We start from the raw sequence: 18035 nt of genomic DNA, 5'->3' as shown, positions 1-18035 counted from the left end.
AGAACACAAATAAATGAAAAATGCTGTAAACCCAAAATCAAGGCCAAAAGCTCTTTCTCAATAGTTGAGTAGTTCTTTTGAGGTGGAGTGAACTTCTTACTGTAATAAGATACAGGATGTTCAATACCCTGATCATCCTCTTGCAGCAAAACAGCCCCAGCTCCTGTATCACTTGCATCAACACAGTAGTTCTTCCTGGAGTGGCACGGAACACTTGCGGGTACTCCTGCAGTAATGCCGAAAACTCCTGCCTTTCCTCGGGAGGTAGATGAGAAAGCTTAGTCTGGAGATCATTCATGATATCAGGATTCTTCCCCAAACTATCACTCAGGCTCATACTGCATGGGAGAGCTTCACTTGCAGACTCGGGTGGAACAGCTACAGTGCAGACTGGATTATTTTCGTCCTGCCTGTGATATAACTTTAGCATGTTGATGTGACACAGTTGCTTGTTCTTTCTACGATCTGGTATGGCGATGACATAGTTGACATCACTGAGTTTCTTCTCCACGAAATAAGGACCACTAAACTTGGCTTGAAGAGGTTGCCCATGAACTGGTAGCAGAATCAAAACCTGATCTCCTGGCTGAAAGTGGCCTAACCTGGACTTCTTATCATACCAAGTCTTCATCTTCTCCTGAGCAGCTCCTAAATTCTCTCTCGCCAGCTGTAAAGCAGTGGACAGCCGTTCTTTGAACTTCATCACATACTCCAGCAGGTTGACGTCATCTTCCTCCGACAGCCAGCATTCCTTGAGTAACTTAAGGGGTTCTCTTACTTCATGGCCAAACAGTAGTTCAAAAGGTGAGAAGCCCAGTGATTCATTTGGAGATTCTCTTGCAGCAAACACAACGAATGGAAGACCTTTATCCCAGTCTTTCTGATGTTCCAAACAGTATTTCTTGAGCATCGATTAGAGTGTTTGATGATATCTCTCCAACGCTCCTTGGGTCTGGGGATGGTAAGCTGAAGACGTGATCTGGGTGATGCTCAACTCTTTCAGAGACTGCTTGAAAACATTTGACATGAAATTACTTCCCAGGTCTGACTGTACCTCCTTGGGCAGACCAAACTTGGTGAAGAACCCTAGCATTTCCTTAACCACGGTCTTTGCTGAGATATTTCTAAGTGGAATGGCTTCAGGATAACGAGTAGCCATATCAATCAGGGTCAACATATAAGAAATTCCTGAAGAAGTCTTAGGAAGAGGGCCCACAATATCCACCAACACACGGGTGAATGGCGCCTCAAAAGGAGGAATGGGAACTAGAGGTGCAACCTTTTCGGTCTGATTACACTTCCCCACAACTTGACAGGTGTGACAAGACTTACAATACCAGGAAACATCCCTGAAGATACCTGGCCAGTAGAAGTGTTTCAAAATGCGTGCCACAGTCTTCCTCACTCCAAGGTGTCCTGCCAAACTGGAATCATGAGCCACTGTAATGATATCCTGCCTACAAACACGAGGGATGACAACTTGATGTACAACCTCCCATTCACAGTCGGCTGATGCTGTTGGGGGTCTCCACTTCCTCATAAGTACTCCTGACTTTATATAATAACAAGTAGAAGCACCAGCTGACTCTCCCTCACTGCAAGCAGAGTTAGCAAGACCTTTCATCTAAGGGTCAGCAACCTGCAACTCAACCAACTCTTGACGAGACAAATTATCAACACTACGGGGTACTGCCTCATCTGGTGAGTGGTCCAAATTAGCAAGAAAAGTGTCAGCTAGGATAACATCATCATCATCATTATCCTCTAAGTCACTAGTAACTTTAGACTTAGCCCTAGTGACAGCACATGCAGGGAACACATCAGGGACATCACAATCCTGGGCCGCAGCCACTGACTCACTAGACAACTGAGGAGCTGGACACACTTGACTTCCACCAATATCATTTCCAAGTAAGAAAGTTACACCTGACATTGGGAGTGTCTCAACCAATCCAACAATAACGGAACCATTAACAAAACCAGACTCTAAATTCACTCTGCACAGAGGGACAGAGAAGTAATTATTCCCTACACCTTGTAAGATTACAGTTTCATCAGAGGAATTAACATTAGAGCCTAGAACATTGGTCAGCATAAGGGATTGGCAAGCACCTGTATCACGATATATTTTAACTGATTTCCTGTTATTACTGTCCAGAGGACTGACAAAACCATCAGACAGGAAATTAGCACATGAACTCTTGAGAGTGTCACCCACGTTACTGCTCAAAAGAGGAGCTCCATCATGAGAATTTAAGTTACCCCTCAAAGCAGGTTCAGTTAACTCGGTTAAAGTATTATGGGAACTCCCAAGGGTGGACACTAGATCAATTGACTGAATATTTAAAGACTTCTTTTTGTTCACATCACGCTGTCTCCTGAAACATTTCTCCGTAGTATGACCAAGCTTACTACAATAAGTACATTTACTTTTCTGAAATCTAGAGGTGAAGCTGGTATTTACTTCCTGAGAAACATCATCTTTATTCTCTTTCCTGTTACCTGTACTCTGAGTAGAGGCAACGTACTTACTCTCAGCTTTCCTTTTTTCTTTAGAATATCTCTTGTGAGTCAGAACATATTCATCAGCTAAAACTGCAGCATCAGACAAATTATCTATTCTTTTCTCATCAAGATATAGGCTTACATATTTATAAATACACCTCTTGAAGTCCTCCAGCTAAATCATCTGCTTAAAATTACCAAAATCAGAATCCACATTCTTAGAATTCAACTACTGCTCTAACAGATCTTCTTTGATTTTTGCATACTCAACATGGGATTGCTTATCTTGCTTACAAGTTGTCCTAAATTTTACTCTATAGGCTTCAGGAACAAGCTCATAGGCCTTAAAAATCAAGCTCTTAACTACATCATAATTATCAGATTGATCCTGAGGCAAAGATGCATAAGTTACTTGAGCTTTACCGGTGAGAACAGTTTCAAGGAGTACTGGCCAATACTTTTTGGGCCAATTAAAACCTGTAGCTACCCTCTCAAACAACTGAAAATACTTTGTTAAATCAGATTCATTAAAACGAGGGACAAGTTTAACATTTTTAGCCACATCAAAATCATCAGAGCTAGATGATCCAGTTCCACCTTGTTTCATGCGATACTCATGGTCTGCCTGAATCCTGCCAAGTTCAATTTGTGCCTGTATCTGTGCCTCCTGAATGCGAGCCTGAGACTCCGCCTCCTTAGCCTGAGACTCAGCCTCCTTAGCACGTGCTTGATATTCAGCCTCCTTAACACGAGCCTCCTGCAGAGCTAGCTGTAACTTAGCTAATTCAATCTGCGTTTGCTCATTTGGAGGAGGTACATTAAACAAGCTTTTATTAATCATGCCAACAATTTGATCTTTAGAATGATGAGAGTGAACTGCAATTCCCAATTGTTGAGCAACAAGCTTAAGTTCATTCTTTGTTCTGTTTTCTACATCACACACTGTTTGCAGATTTGACAAAAAATCTTTGGCTTCATCAAGTGTGGTAATAGTAGACATCATGAATAAATCACAGTCACAAAATATCAAGCAATATCCTTATGATAATATCCTGAATATCCTGATATGAGGTCGCCAAATTTATGTTACGGAACAGAGAAAGATAATGTACACTTTAAGTGAGAATACTAATAATCACTACTGTCCCGTAAAGTTCCAGGTTCAAAACAAAAGAGTTAGGTAAAATTACAAGTTAAAGTTTAATGCTCAAACTAACAACAAAACATTCAGGGCTCATAAGGATAATGTAATGGCAAAAAATAGGTTAAATATATGGTTAACTACAATAGCCTCTATTAACACGAAATTAGCAAGAGTAAATGTATCTAAGTCAGCCCTGATAAAATGAAAATACTAGATAATACTCAGTGAATGCCAGATATATTATTACAGATACAAAATATTATTAATGATGGCTGACAATAAGAACCTTTACATAAATTACAAAAACCTTACTAGGCCTAAGAATGAACCTTATGCTACACAGTACAAGAAAAATGCAACAACAGTTATACTCAAATTACACACAGCTGCTAGATGGTTGGAGACTTCCTGAGCACTCACAATAATAATAACTGTACAGGGGAGGACAGAGATGTGAACAAAATGAGGAGCAGATCTAAGTGGCAATAATGCAGTGACTGAGCTCATTAAATAGGGGCCAGCAGAGCTTGATACAACTTGTAAGAAGGACGCGCAAATGAAGCCATAGGGGACAAAGAGCTGACAATCATACTCTGAACAACAGAAAGGACGACTTACTCTACTATAACGGTAGAAGGGGGGACTGAGGCAGAACACGCTCGTGATCAAACATGCAGCATACTGTGCGTTAAAATTACACAAAGGATGATGAAATCATAGGCTATGTAACACTATTGATAAAACAGCTCGGATATTTCTAGGTCAATATATCAGCCGTTGTTCTTCAGGCACCGTGGTCTGTCTCGCCGAAGAGACCCATCAATCGCAGGCAAACAATTGCCTGTGCAGGGATGTTCCGTACAGTAAACCGATATTCATTTATGGCAGACAGCGCCTTGCCACAGCAATGCTTGGGGGAAATGTGTGGAGGTTTGGTTCCAATGAGAACACCACATTTGAGTCTCCCCACCCAAGCGCATCACTTACCAAAGGCTCCTCTCCGTTACAGAAAGTATTAACCAAATATAATGTGATTATTTTTTGAATATGTGTTGAAGACAAAGATTATCCGAAGTAGACGAAAACTGAATGGTTTCACTTCACTCCATCACATTTACATTTTATACTTCCAGCTATTGTTCGTATATACTCGTGATAGTTACCATTTACCGGAAATGAATTTAGCTTCACCCTGCATAGCCAGTCAAACTTGGTCTATAGGCTACTCAGCTTTAAAGTATTCACTGCACTATCTCGCATTCACACGACTGTGGCCTTTCAATACATATTAACATTAATCTCTTAATGAACTTTGGAAATATATCGATGGAAACATCTGTCCATTTCATAAACGGCCGCTTTATTCAGTCCGACACCTGGACAAACAGGACATTGACTCTAAAGTTTAATTAACAGCCTCATTCGTTGAGACCATAAACGGAAGGTACATTACTGTATTAACTCCTGAAGTGTCATTGGTGGTGAAAATTCACCGATGAACATTCTGCTTCCACGTTTATATGGACAGACCAGGTTTTCGTAATATAACGCAACTGTTTGTTCATCAAAAGACCTTAAAATTATTACATTAAAAGCAACCGCACAACAACAGTCAAACACATTTTGAAATGGACATAACAAAATATCTGATTAAAATTAATAAGTCTTTCCTATCATCCGTGCTAGTAAAGAGTGCACCATATTTTGTACTGTGACCTTGTCTGCTGGATGTCGATATGGTAAGCCAAAAGGAGGCGGAGGGAAGGGATTGGAGTGAGGGTAGAGTTTTGGAGTGGATGAGGAGGGACCATCATTGTCCTCTGTCAGTTGAGGATGGCATAGAGTCCAAAGTAACTTAACTACTGAGCTTAACGAAAAAACATTTTGCTGTCTGCACTTTCAATAAGAACACATCTAAAAAGTACTAGATACTCCTAGATGCGACAGTTTCAGAGCCCTGAAGCAGGAGTGTGAAGCTGCAACTTCAGAGCCTACAGTAACTTGGAGGTAGTACGAATAATTTATTCTCCTATTCAGTGTATGTAAAAGACTATGAAGAGCTATCACAATGGACACTTTCAACTACTCGATTACGAGACGTCGCCCATGCCACATTAGTCTTCTGAAGATATATATATATATATATATATATATATATATATATATATATATATATATATATATATATATATATATATATATACAGTATATATATATATATATATATATATATATATATATATATATATATATATATATATATATATATATATATATAAGTCTATGGGATGAAGCATCTAATTTTCGAAAATCAGTTATGGCTGGCAGACAGCTTTTGCATATAAATCCTGTTCATGTTATTTTTGACCAGAAGAAGACGGAATGAAGTGGAGATGCATGTTGATCAAGTTTATTTATAAGAATACTGCATGCTGAAATGAAACACTGAGAACTCTGGCCCACAGCTGTCGACCCAAAGCGTCCCTCGGTATGCCTCCACCAAGCCTTGCGTATGGAGTCACCATACAACCACCATGACCTTGCTGACCTAATCAGTTCATCGTCCCTTCATGTTGTATCACTGACAAAAGTTTGGACAGATTTCGTCGAGGGTTTCAGGAGATGTCGTGCCCACAAGGATAAACCAAGCAGACCCCATATGACCTTGACCTTTGACCTAGCTGACCTAATCAATTTCATCATCTCTTCATACTATATCACAGAAAATAATTTGGTTGAAGTCCAACCAAAGGTTCAGGAGATATTGCGCCAACAATAGTGTTGCGGACACACGGACCCAGGCACGCACACACGGACAAAACAATCACTTAGTGTCTCTTCCACCATAGGTGGGCAGAGGCATAATAAACTACTAATTCATACTACAGGTAAGGTGTTTAAGGTTTGTCTCATAATTCAAAACACAACACCATATCAATGTTATAATGATTCTGAACTGGAAGAGAATAAAAATAGGAAGCATCTCATTTCCCATCACCATTAATTTGATTTGCCTACATGTACTGTTATATAATCCAATATAGATGAATGAGTCCCATCCGTGGAAGGGATATCGTAATCCTGGACATTGATGGATGGGAGAGAATAAAGTCGATGTATTATACAGATGTCATAAATTATAGCAGTACTCGCATATTAACTACATGTACAGCATATACGTTATGGTGGCCTTAGTTTTGTGGCGGTGAAAGTACCTCTTGTTACTGCGTATGCGCCTTGTGATGCCAAATGTGTAAAAGTTGACTGGGCAGAGTCATAGGCATAGAGCTTTTGTGAGCTGAGTTAGAAAGATTGTTTTGTTGTGCAAGGGAAAAGCGACAGTGTATGTAGACTGAGGAACATATGTTCGGAGAGATAACTGTACATACTTATGGAATTCTTATATCAAGAAATTACATGTATTCTTGAGAATATGATGTCACAGCGGTGATCAGACTCAGGCATTTACCATTATATTCTGTAGATCCGCAGATATCAGAAACGTTTTTTTTTTTCTTTTTTTCATGCAAATCGATATTCCAAGAAGACCTTATAAGATGAAGTTAGAAAGCTAAAATACTTTTTGTTAATCTGTTTCACTTCAATCTGTGCACAGTGGAACGATGGATTAAGCTGTATTAGCATGTTTAAAGATAAATGACTTTTTTATTTTTAAGTCAATTAGGTCTCTATTGTGATAAAAGGCTCAACCAAGTACTGTTCTTACCATATCATAAAGTACGCAGTCGATTGCGAGATGATATGGCTGTATTCTGTGGTCGGGCATTTTTTCTGAGTTACAGATTAAACACAGAAAAGATTATAGGATAACATATATAATGTTCTTTTCTGCCATTTGTATTATATTTCGATGCTATTTTTATCAACAATATCAGTTAGTTTTTCTTTTCTGCCGGCTCCGATCACAACTACCTTCGATCCCTGCATTCTTCCCTACTGTCCTTCTGTTTCCTGTATCTCACATTCCCTACTTCTTCCATAACCCCTATTACATTCTTAATTCCACCCACCCTCCTACTCACTCCTCAGCAAACTTTCCTCCTTATACTATAATTTTGGCCACAATCCATTGCAACAGTCACTAGGATCTTCCATTCCCTTGGCTGATACCACCATTTCAATTATTCTTCATTATGCTTTTCCCCTTCTCCTCCCTCCCTCCTCTCTCTCTCTCTCTCTCTCTCTCTCTCTCTGATTAGCCTCGCTTATATCTTCGTGCTATTTTCTTCTGTGACACCGACTTCTTCTTTTCCATTCTTCTTTTCTCCACACCAGTCATATCTCCATCCCAGTTCTTCCGTCGCACCCTTCTTCCCTATTGCCATCACATGTAGTTTCCCATTCTTTCCTCCTTTATTCCCTCTACTTATCTTTTAGTCTATGATCTTCCCGAGCAGTGTTTCTGATAATACCTGCACAAACAGTCAGTAAGTGTCCACAAACATACACGGCTGCGGGTCCAGATCTGTGTGTACAAGGTAAGCCGGTGATGTGATAGCGGGAGAAATGGAACCAAGGGAAGTCGACCCTTCACAACCCGCTGACTCCACACTGCAAATATCTGGTCATGGCAGGCGACGCAGGGGACGCTGCCAAGTATCAGACACACATACACACACACACACACACACACACACACACACACACACACACACACACACACACACACACACACACACACACACACACACACACACACACACACACAGATAGATAGATAGATAGACAGACAGACAGACAGACAAAGACTAACAGAGACAGAGACAGAGAGATTGACAGAGATAGAGAGAGACACTGACACAGACACAGGGACTGACAGATAGGAATCAGTGAGACTGACAGACACAGATACAGAAAGAGTGACAGAGACAGACAAAGACATTGAGAGACAGAAAGACAGACAGAGACAGAGACCATCAGAGAGAAACGGAGACTGATTAAGAGACAGAGACTAACAGACGGAGACAGAAAAACTGACAGAGACAGAAATAGTGACAAAGACTGACAGAGAGTGGGAGCAACTGACTGAGACAGAGACTGACAGACAGCACGACTGACAGAGACAGATACAAAGAGGCTTCCAGAGACAGAGAGACTGACAGAGACAGAGACAGCTAAACTGACAGAGATATAGACAGACACTTACAGACACAGACAAAGAGACTGGCAGAGACAGGGACAGAGCGACTGACAGAGGCAGAGTCTGACGAAGACATAGACAGAGAATGACAGAGAGAGAGTCTGACAGACAGACAAGACTGAGATACAGAGAGAGAAAGACTGACAGAGACAAAGACAGACAAACTGACAGAGTCAAGTAGACTCACTAAGACTGAGACTGACTGAGACAGAGGCAGACACTGACAGAGACAGAAAGACTGACTGACTGAGATATAGACAGACACTGACAGAGACAGAATCAGAGATTGACAGAGCCAGAAACAGAGACAGCGATGCGATAGATGCAGTGAGAAAGGCTAACAGACAGAGAGCCTGACAGACAGAGAGAGAGACTGACAGATAGACAGAGAAACTGATAAAGAGAGAGACTGAAAAGGATATCAACAAAGGGACTGACAGACAGAGAGACTGGCAATAGAGAGAGAGAGACAGACCCATAGAGACAGTGACACAAAAACATAGGCAGACACAGAGATTGACAGACACAAACAGAGAGACTGACAGAGACAGAGAGCCAGGGAGACTGACAGAGACAGAGAGCCAGGGAGACTGACAGAGACAGAGAGCCAGGGAGACTGACAGAGACAGAGACAGAGATGGAAAGACTGACAGAGAAAAAGAGTTACTGACAGTGACAGTGAAACAGAGGTTGACACAGAGGCTGACAGAGACAGACAGAGAAGTTGAGAGACATAGAGACTATCAATCAGAGAGAAAGAGAGAGAGAGAGAGTAACAGAGACTTGCAGAGACAAAAAGAAAGGCTGACAGACATACAGCGAGACTGATAGGCAGTGCTAGAGGTTAACAGAGACAGCAACAGAATGACAAAGACAACGAGAGAGAGACTGACAGCAAGAGAGTGACTGGCAGAAACAAAGACAGAGAGACTGACAGAGACAGAGACTGTGAAATTGAGAGAGAGAGAGAGAGAGAGAGAGAGAGAGAGAGAGAGAGAGAGACAGACAGACAGACAGACAGATACACAGACAGACAGACAGATACACAGACAGACAGACAGACGAGACAGGTAGACGGACAGGCAGACAGACAAAGACAGAGTCAGAGAGACAAAATCAAGTATACTAAAGCATAAAATTTGTAGTTAGATTATTGGTTAACAAGGACTTCATTCACGATCATCTCTACACCAGCTTACTTCCCATGCTTCTGTTATCGCTTGCTCTACAGATCTTTAAAAGAGAGAGAGAGAGAGAGAGAGAGAGAGAGAGAGAGAGAGAGAGAGAGAAGATTCCACAACTATGTTATCAAAGTCAGCCATGAAACCAGTGACTGAATGAACTGGACGCCAAACAAACATCAGCTATTATTGTCTCTCCTCTCTTACGCATAATCTACATCCTCCCTGTCTAACATTTTTCCCATGCTGACTGTGGGCTTAGAGAAGGGGAGGAGACAGAGCCAAATGAGAGGAGTTGAAAGGATTTAAATGAAAAGGGAGACAAATGAAGTCATAAGCAGGGTAGCACAAAAGGGACTGGACAGGGAGGGCAGTCAGAGAAACAGAGGGATTTGGAGGTTCAGTTTGTATGGGGAAGAGATGAACATAAAAGGAAATTGAAGAAACGCAACTTTGTAAAAAGATTTAAATTCAAGAAGGATAGACGCAAAAATATCTAGATAACAGACGAACGAGACATTAAAATAAAGTAACTAATTAAGCAATGTGATAAATTGAACTATGTTAACTACAACATTTCCACACATTATTGTCAGTACATCCCCATACCATTTTCTTATATATTAGACTGTCTGGCTTTATTAGAAGATATTATTGTGTTTTGTAGGTCTCGCCATACCCTATCATAAAATCATCTCCAACCTAGACCATTGCACCATACCTGTGCATCATATTATATAAAACAAACCATTTCACATATGTCATCATTTTATTCCTTTTCTCTATGCAAAACAATACGACAGTGCCACACCGCTTTACTCTGCCATACCATTTTACCAGACTTCAGGTAGCTACAATAACTCATTAACTATCTCAAAACATTCTTGATTTGCAATATTCCATGTTACCATTCCATATTGCTTTACCATGAGGAGTATTATAACAACGTATTGGCTTTTCTCCACACCAGCATTGGTTAGTAGCTTAATGATCCATTCAGTTCACAACACACAAATAATTATCTTTTAGAACTATACTCTGCAATTTTCACCGTACGTGTACCATATTAACTTACAGTTTCATTATTCTGCATATCACCTTATAAATTTTAATGAGACATACTAATCAACATCGGGTATATCGTCATTACACACTGTTCCGCTCTGCTCCACAATATCACGCTTCCATTTGCACGGTTTCATTCAGCCTAATATCAATACCGAAGTCATTATTGTTATTAGGAGCTGGTGTGGGGGGGAAAGATTGCTTAACCTTTTGATACACTTGTAATCTACAAATTGCTAGTATAATCCGTGGCTTGTCCAAGAATTATATATATATATATATATATATATCTATATATATATATATATATATATATATATATATATATATATATATATATATATATATATCATCTCATCTCATCAGCCGTTTGTGTGTCCACTGCAGGTCTGGCCTATCCCGACCAAAGTGGGGATGATACAGCCAATGTATCTCTATCAAGTGGCTTAGGCTGTCTAGTAGAGTTTGTATGTAGGGTGAGAAGTGCTTGTAAGTGTAATTGTAGTGTTGGAGTGGCTTTGGATGTGTGTGTGGTCTGTGAACCAAGTGTAATCGGCACGCGCAAGCCGACTGGGTGCAAGCATACTTTATGGTATGCTATACTGGTTCAGCCACAGCATCCCTTGTGTCCGCCAATGCAGTACGTGGCCTGAAGAACGCTCCCAAAGTTTATTACCCTGGCGGGACACGAACCCTCATTCTTCAGTGTACGAAAACGCACACTTTACCACTGTACCACAGAGGCTCCATATATATATATATATATATATATATATATATTTATATATCATTGGAGCCCAGAGTTCACAGTTTTGGACAGAACTGGGAATTTTCAAGTCTTAATAAAATAGGAAACCCCCGGGTAGGGACCTATGAGCTTCGCGACTATGAGCCGATAGGCGGAGGGTGGTACGCTTAGTACCCACCCAGTACAGTGCCTCATCCAGCAGCTCTGGGATCCAATGGGATATATATATATATATATATATATATATATATATATATATATATATATATATATATATATATATATATATATATATATATATAAATATATATATACTTCTAATTTTAAACACCTTTGGTTTTATACAGGGACTGAATCATCACCTTCCTACAGTATGTTGATAAAACACCACTCACCCCGTCCACTAAATCATGCTTCCCACAAACGAAGTCAGCTGTGCTCTGTTCAGTACATTAAATTTTTATCAGTTTTCCATATACTTATGCGCCTACTGTCTTCCCATGTTTCATCTTGTTCTCAGCCATCTTCACTTCAGTCACAGATATACTGGAGTGCCAAAGCTTTACCTTATATACCACCCAACCCGATCACGCATAAACACTAATTATGACGGACAAACAAACCGTTTCACCAATATTAATGGAGCAGTTTTTCCTTTTCGCTCAGAATTCTTCACACTGAGCATTCGTCTCATCTTCTTGTTAGAAATATTTACACCATTTAAGTATTCGCCCCAAACTTCTTGTTAAAAATATTTATATTAAGAGAACAATAAAAAAAAACAATGAAAATAAATGCAAGAAAAAAAGTATGAACAACATGGATTTTATTTTTATACAAGAAAGGAGGTAAGCATGGTAATACGACTGGTATGGAAAATTGCCATGAGACCCATGCAATAGCAATTACTTTGATTTTCTGTACCTCTCCCTGTCGGGATTAAACACTGGATGTCATTGGTCAAAGCAAGCAAAAGTTGTACCGGTAACGTTTTTTCAGTCTAAGAAGGAACTAATGGTCAAGACTAATAACCTCTAATTAGAAGAAATGGATTTAGCACAGAATAATTGCTTAGATGAGAGCTTATATTAAAACAGCCAAATAATACATCTGGTGAGGGACTTCATCATCATCATCAGCCGTTTGAGAGTCCACTGCTGGACCGGCCTATCCTGACCGAGGTGGGGACGATACAGCCAATGTATCTCTACGAAGTGGCTTTGGCTGTCTGGCAGAGATTGTATGTAGGGTGAGAAGTGCTTGTAAGTGTGACTGTAATGTTGGAGTGGCTTTGGATATGTGTGTTTAGTCTGTGAACCAAGTGTAATCGGCCCGCGCAAGCCAACTGGGTGCAAGCATACAATATAATATGCGACACTGGGTCAACCACAGCATCCCTTATGTCCGCCAAAACAGTACGTGGCCGGGGGAACACTCCCAAAGTTTATTACCCTGGCGGGACGCGAACCCTCGTTCTCCCATGTACGAAAACGCACACTCTACCACTGTACCACAGAGGCTCCGGAGGGGAACTTGGATGGTTACGAATGGATGAAACTTAATACGAGCAGATAATGATATGTGGAAATGTATTACCGAAGGGGAGACTAGAGAAGGGACATTAATGTGTATGGGCAACGAGGAGTGAGAGTGGAAAAAGAAAGGGATAGGGGAGTTAGGAATTGTAGTGAGGGATGAGTGTGGGGGGGAGGAGAGGGGTGAAAGTGGGGGAGAGCTGAGAAAAGTGAGGGTGGGGGACAGCAAAGAGGAGAAAGAGGCAAGGAAAAAAGCAATGAAAATGAAAGAAAATAAGGGTGAGCGTAAACTAAAGGAAGATGGGCAAAGGTACACGAGTTTGTGAAGAAGAAATGTAGCAGAGAGATAATGGTTATCAAAAGTGACACTGATGATGAATGTGGTGGTGATGACGATAATGACAGCTGCTGTTAAGTATTACTGGTCCTAATGGCAGACCAACATTAATGGCCAAAAATCCACTCATTGCATACCACACCTGACAATAACTCAACACCAAACAACACATGAATAACTGTAAAGAGTCGTTACGAGCAAAAGAATGTAAACTGATGGTTGAGGCTTGTAATATCAGTAAGCAACGAGCTGTTAGACATGACTACATTTCCTATAAGTACAGTTAGGTCTTGGCTCTGAGATGCTGTACAAGTAATGATGCCCTCTGGCCAATGTATCCCAGATTAAATGATAAGCAGGATGTGTGGAAGTTTAGGTTGAATCACTGAAGAATAATAATGCTGCTCAGCTTACCCGAGTTTAGTCGAAATTAAACATAAACATAAACATAAACATAAACATAATAATAATAATAATAATAATAATAATAATAATAATAATAATAAAAATAGCATCAGAAGCAGCAGCAGCATCAGTAGTAACAGTAGTAGCAGTCGCAATAGTAGTAGTAGTAGTAGTAGTAGTAGTAGTAATTCATTTATTCATTCATCATCCAGTCTTACATTGTCCCATGCGGAGCGTAGGAGCCCGGGGCTAGGCAAGTAGGTCCTGACATTTAAGGTGAGAGTGACCAGCCTCACTCATTCTTGAGTGGCATTACGTGAGCAATAAACCCCGACCACTCCTTGGATATAAACCTTCACCGGCTCAATCCGACGGGAGCGCCGTAATTACTCACTAAATCACCAGGTGCCAAAATCTGGTTATAATGGTTGCCAAAATCTGGTTATATGGTTACCACCCAGGGTAGTAAATTGTTTCCTGGTGTACAGGAAACCATGTGGCTTGTCACTCAATGTAGGGTCACCCACAGGCAGAAGGAAGAGGAAAGAATGAAGGAAAGACAGAAGAGGGAGTGTAAAGTCACCCGTAGGCAGAAGGACGAGGAAAGAATGAAGGAAAGAAAGACAGAAGAGGGTGGAAGGAAAGAAGGATGGGGGAGAGGAATAATAATAATAATAATAATAATAATAGTAATAATAATAATAATAATAATAAATCAGAAGAAGAAGAAGAAGAAGGAAAACGAGGAGTAGAATATAATCTGTATAATGACGTAATTGCATCATATGAAAGGACTTTGATAGTTTACCTAGGATAAAGAATAGTTATGTGTGGTTAAACGGGAACCGGGTGGTGAGTTTCAGGTGAAGGCTCTGGGTGGGCTATTGATTATGAGTGGTGCATGTCAGAGACGACACTTACTAATATGACGGGTGGAAGGATATCATCTACTCCTTTTACGAGGTGAATGAGCAGGCAGTGATATGTATGTGAAAGTGGTATGCAATGGATGGAGGAATCGTTTCGAAGGTTTTCTGTTAAGGTTAACATTCTTACATCCTTTATATCGATATATCTATCTATCTACCTATACAGATAGATAGATAGACAAACAGATATAATCTTCCTGATACACGACACAGTATGATTTTTTAAATACCTAAATTACCTAAACTGCAGCAGTTTTAGAGGGATAGGTATAGGGCTTTAGGTATCATTAGGATTAACCCACTCTGGTGCTCTCATTACGCCTACTACAAGAATGAGACGAAATATAAAAGAAATCTTACATTGCCATGGTAAGAATTTAGCGAGAAGTAAAAACATTAGCAAAAAACATAGGCAGCTTGTTAAAGCAGAAGTAAAGTGATTAATACAGGCTTCTTGAGCGAACAAAAAGAGTTCATTCAACGTATTATTCCAACTAATATATGAATTTTTCTATAAAAAGTATCTTGAGAAGTAAGAGTACGAAGTATATCATCAAAGGAACTACGAATATACAACAATTGGCCAACTCACAATCGAAAACGATGACAATATTACAAACACAAAAGATCTATCTATCTATCTATATACCTAGGCTGCTTCCCCCAAGGAAAGGGAGGTGCTTAGCGGAAGGGCATTCAGAGAAGGGTAAGGATTTGGAGGCTGCCACCATGAAGCATATGACAGAGTGGATATATAAGAAATGTGGAAAGTATTAAAGATATACAGAGTACGTGAAAAGTTTATTAATGTGCTGGAGTATGCATGAGGACGCTAGGGCTGTAATGCTCGTGGGTAGTGAATTAGGCCTATGTGAGTTCTTTTATCTGAATGTTGGTCTTAAGAAAAGGTGAGTCATTTCTCCGTGGGTGTTCAGTCTATATATGGATGGAGTAAAAAGAACGATACTAGGCAGGGAAATGGATGGCGAAAGGTCTCTTATGAAAGAGATTAGAGTGTGTAAGCTTCCTGTACTGCTGTTTGCTGACGATGTGGTATTGTTTTCTTAAGATGGATGTGAGCCACAAGGCTTGGTGGTTGGGTTTGGGAACGTATGTGGGAAACGAAGTCAAAAATTGAATGTAGAAAATAAAGTTGTGGTCTTTGAGATAAACTAAGTCACCGAATGCACAGTAAGGCTGGATGGTGAAGAAATGAAGAAGAAAAGTCCATTCAAATACTTAGGTAGTGGGATCAGTAAGGACGGAATCTTAGAGGATGAAGGGCTTGAAAGGGTAAAACACGGTAGAAGAATTGCTTATTCATTGAAAACATTAATAATGAACAGAGAAGTGAGCAAGGATGTAAAAAAAAAAAAAAATAAAGTCGTTGCAAGACAACTGACAGTTTTGTGATCCCCACTCTAACATACGGAAGTGATGCTTGGCCCCTGTTAAGACACACGTCAAGAGTTACAGCAGTGAACATGATTTATTTGAGAGGAGGATGTGCAGTTAATGGGAAGACAAACAAACCTGTAAGAAATTAAATGAGACTTGTGGTGTTGACTTGTGGCAGCCAAACGGTAGAAGACAGGGCTACGTGGAGGCGGTTTGTTCGCAGCCATCCCTTATGGGAGTAAAGCGTCTGGCAATAGACAAATAAAATGAATATTTAAATGGGAAAATTGGTAAAGCAAACATAATTTCAAAAATCTTTCTACAAGCTGGGGCGTAGCCAGAAAGTTCACAAGGGGGGGGGGGAAAGAAGGATGTCTATTGATTCTTGAAAAGGTGGTGCGAGGCGAGCGAAGCGAACTGGGGATTCCGAGGGGCTCTGTGAGCCCTCCAAGGAAAATTTGTGAAAATTAAGTTCTTTTAGGGGCTTTCTGCGGCCTATGATGGCATGTATTGGAATATTTAGATGACAACTCATTACAGTGAAAATGGCGAAAATTAAACCCAAAAATGATTTTGGATGAAAAAACTTTTTTAATGATCCTTGTGAAATAAGAGAACAATAGTGCATCTGGGAGTCTCATCATCATCATCATCATCATCATCATCATCATCCTCACCCCCCCCTCTCTCTCTCTCTCTCTCTCTCTCTCTCTCTCTCAAGTGATTTACTTATGTATGTATTCATTCATTTATTTTTTCTTAAAGATTAATTATTATTTTTCTAGCCCCATACAATTTCAAAACCCTCAAGGAGGGGGGCGCCGCCTTCTTCCCCCCCCTCCTCTACGCTATGCCCCTGTCTACGAGTATGAATATAGGGTAGGAAAGCAGCCACAAGATTCAGTATTTCTTTTACTAAGCACTGGTCGACAACAGTCCTCACAAATAACCGTACCTAATTCATACCTTGGATGATGCCACAATATTGCCGGGTTTGGTTTTACAGGATGTCAATGAGACCTTATGGACGAACTGGGAAAATATGGTAGCAGTAAAAAACTGAGTTCGTCATGAGAGAGAGAGAGAGAGAGAGAGAGAGAGAGAGAGAGAGAGAGAGAGAGAGAGAGAGAGAGAGAATGCCAATTAATTAGGCGTAGTGTCAAACGGCCGCACGTACTCAGGCAATAACGAGCCGACGTATGATGATTACACAAATCCAGGTTCCAGGAAGAGGTTTGATTGTCTGTTGTACTCATATGTGATTTAATATATTATGTCATGCATTTGTCACTCTTCAGTCCTTTGGAGGCTTTCCAATGACAAAATAACAATTGTCTAGCATCAGCTAAATGAAAGGGAATACGTTGCCCCATAACATTTTTAGGTAAAAAATTTGAGACCTTATTGAGGAATGGGAAGTGTGCTGTGCAATGAATCAGGTACAGACTAGAAACGCCGGCATGATGCTGATAAAGTTAATAAAGCGTAGTAATATCGCGAGGATTAACGGTGATAGTGCGTGTGGTATTCAGATAGACAGCGTGTCTAGAGAAGTAGGAAGTCAGACTGATTGGTTAAATGAACAAGTGCAACCAGCTGTACGTGCAAAACATTAAACTGCATACGG

This window comes from Coenobita brevimanus, chromosome 78 (assembly GCF_032717465.1).
Source record: "Coenobita brevimanus isolate Jiangsu-jjx chromosome 78, ASM3271746v2, whole genome shotgun sequence".
In the NCBI taxonomy this organism is placed as follows: domain Eukaryota; kingdom Metazoa; phylum Arthropoda; class Malacostraca; order Decapoda; family Coenobitidae; genus Coenobita; species Coenobita brevimanus.
This window is presented reverse-complemented; position numbering follows the sequence as displayed.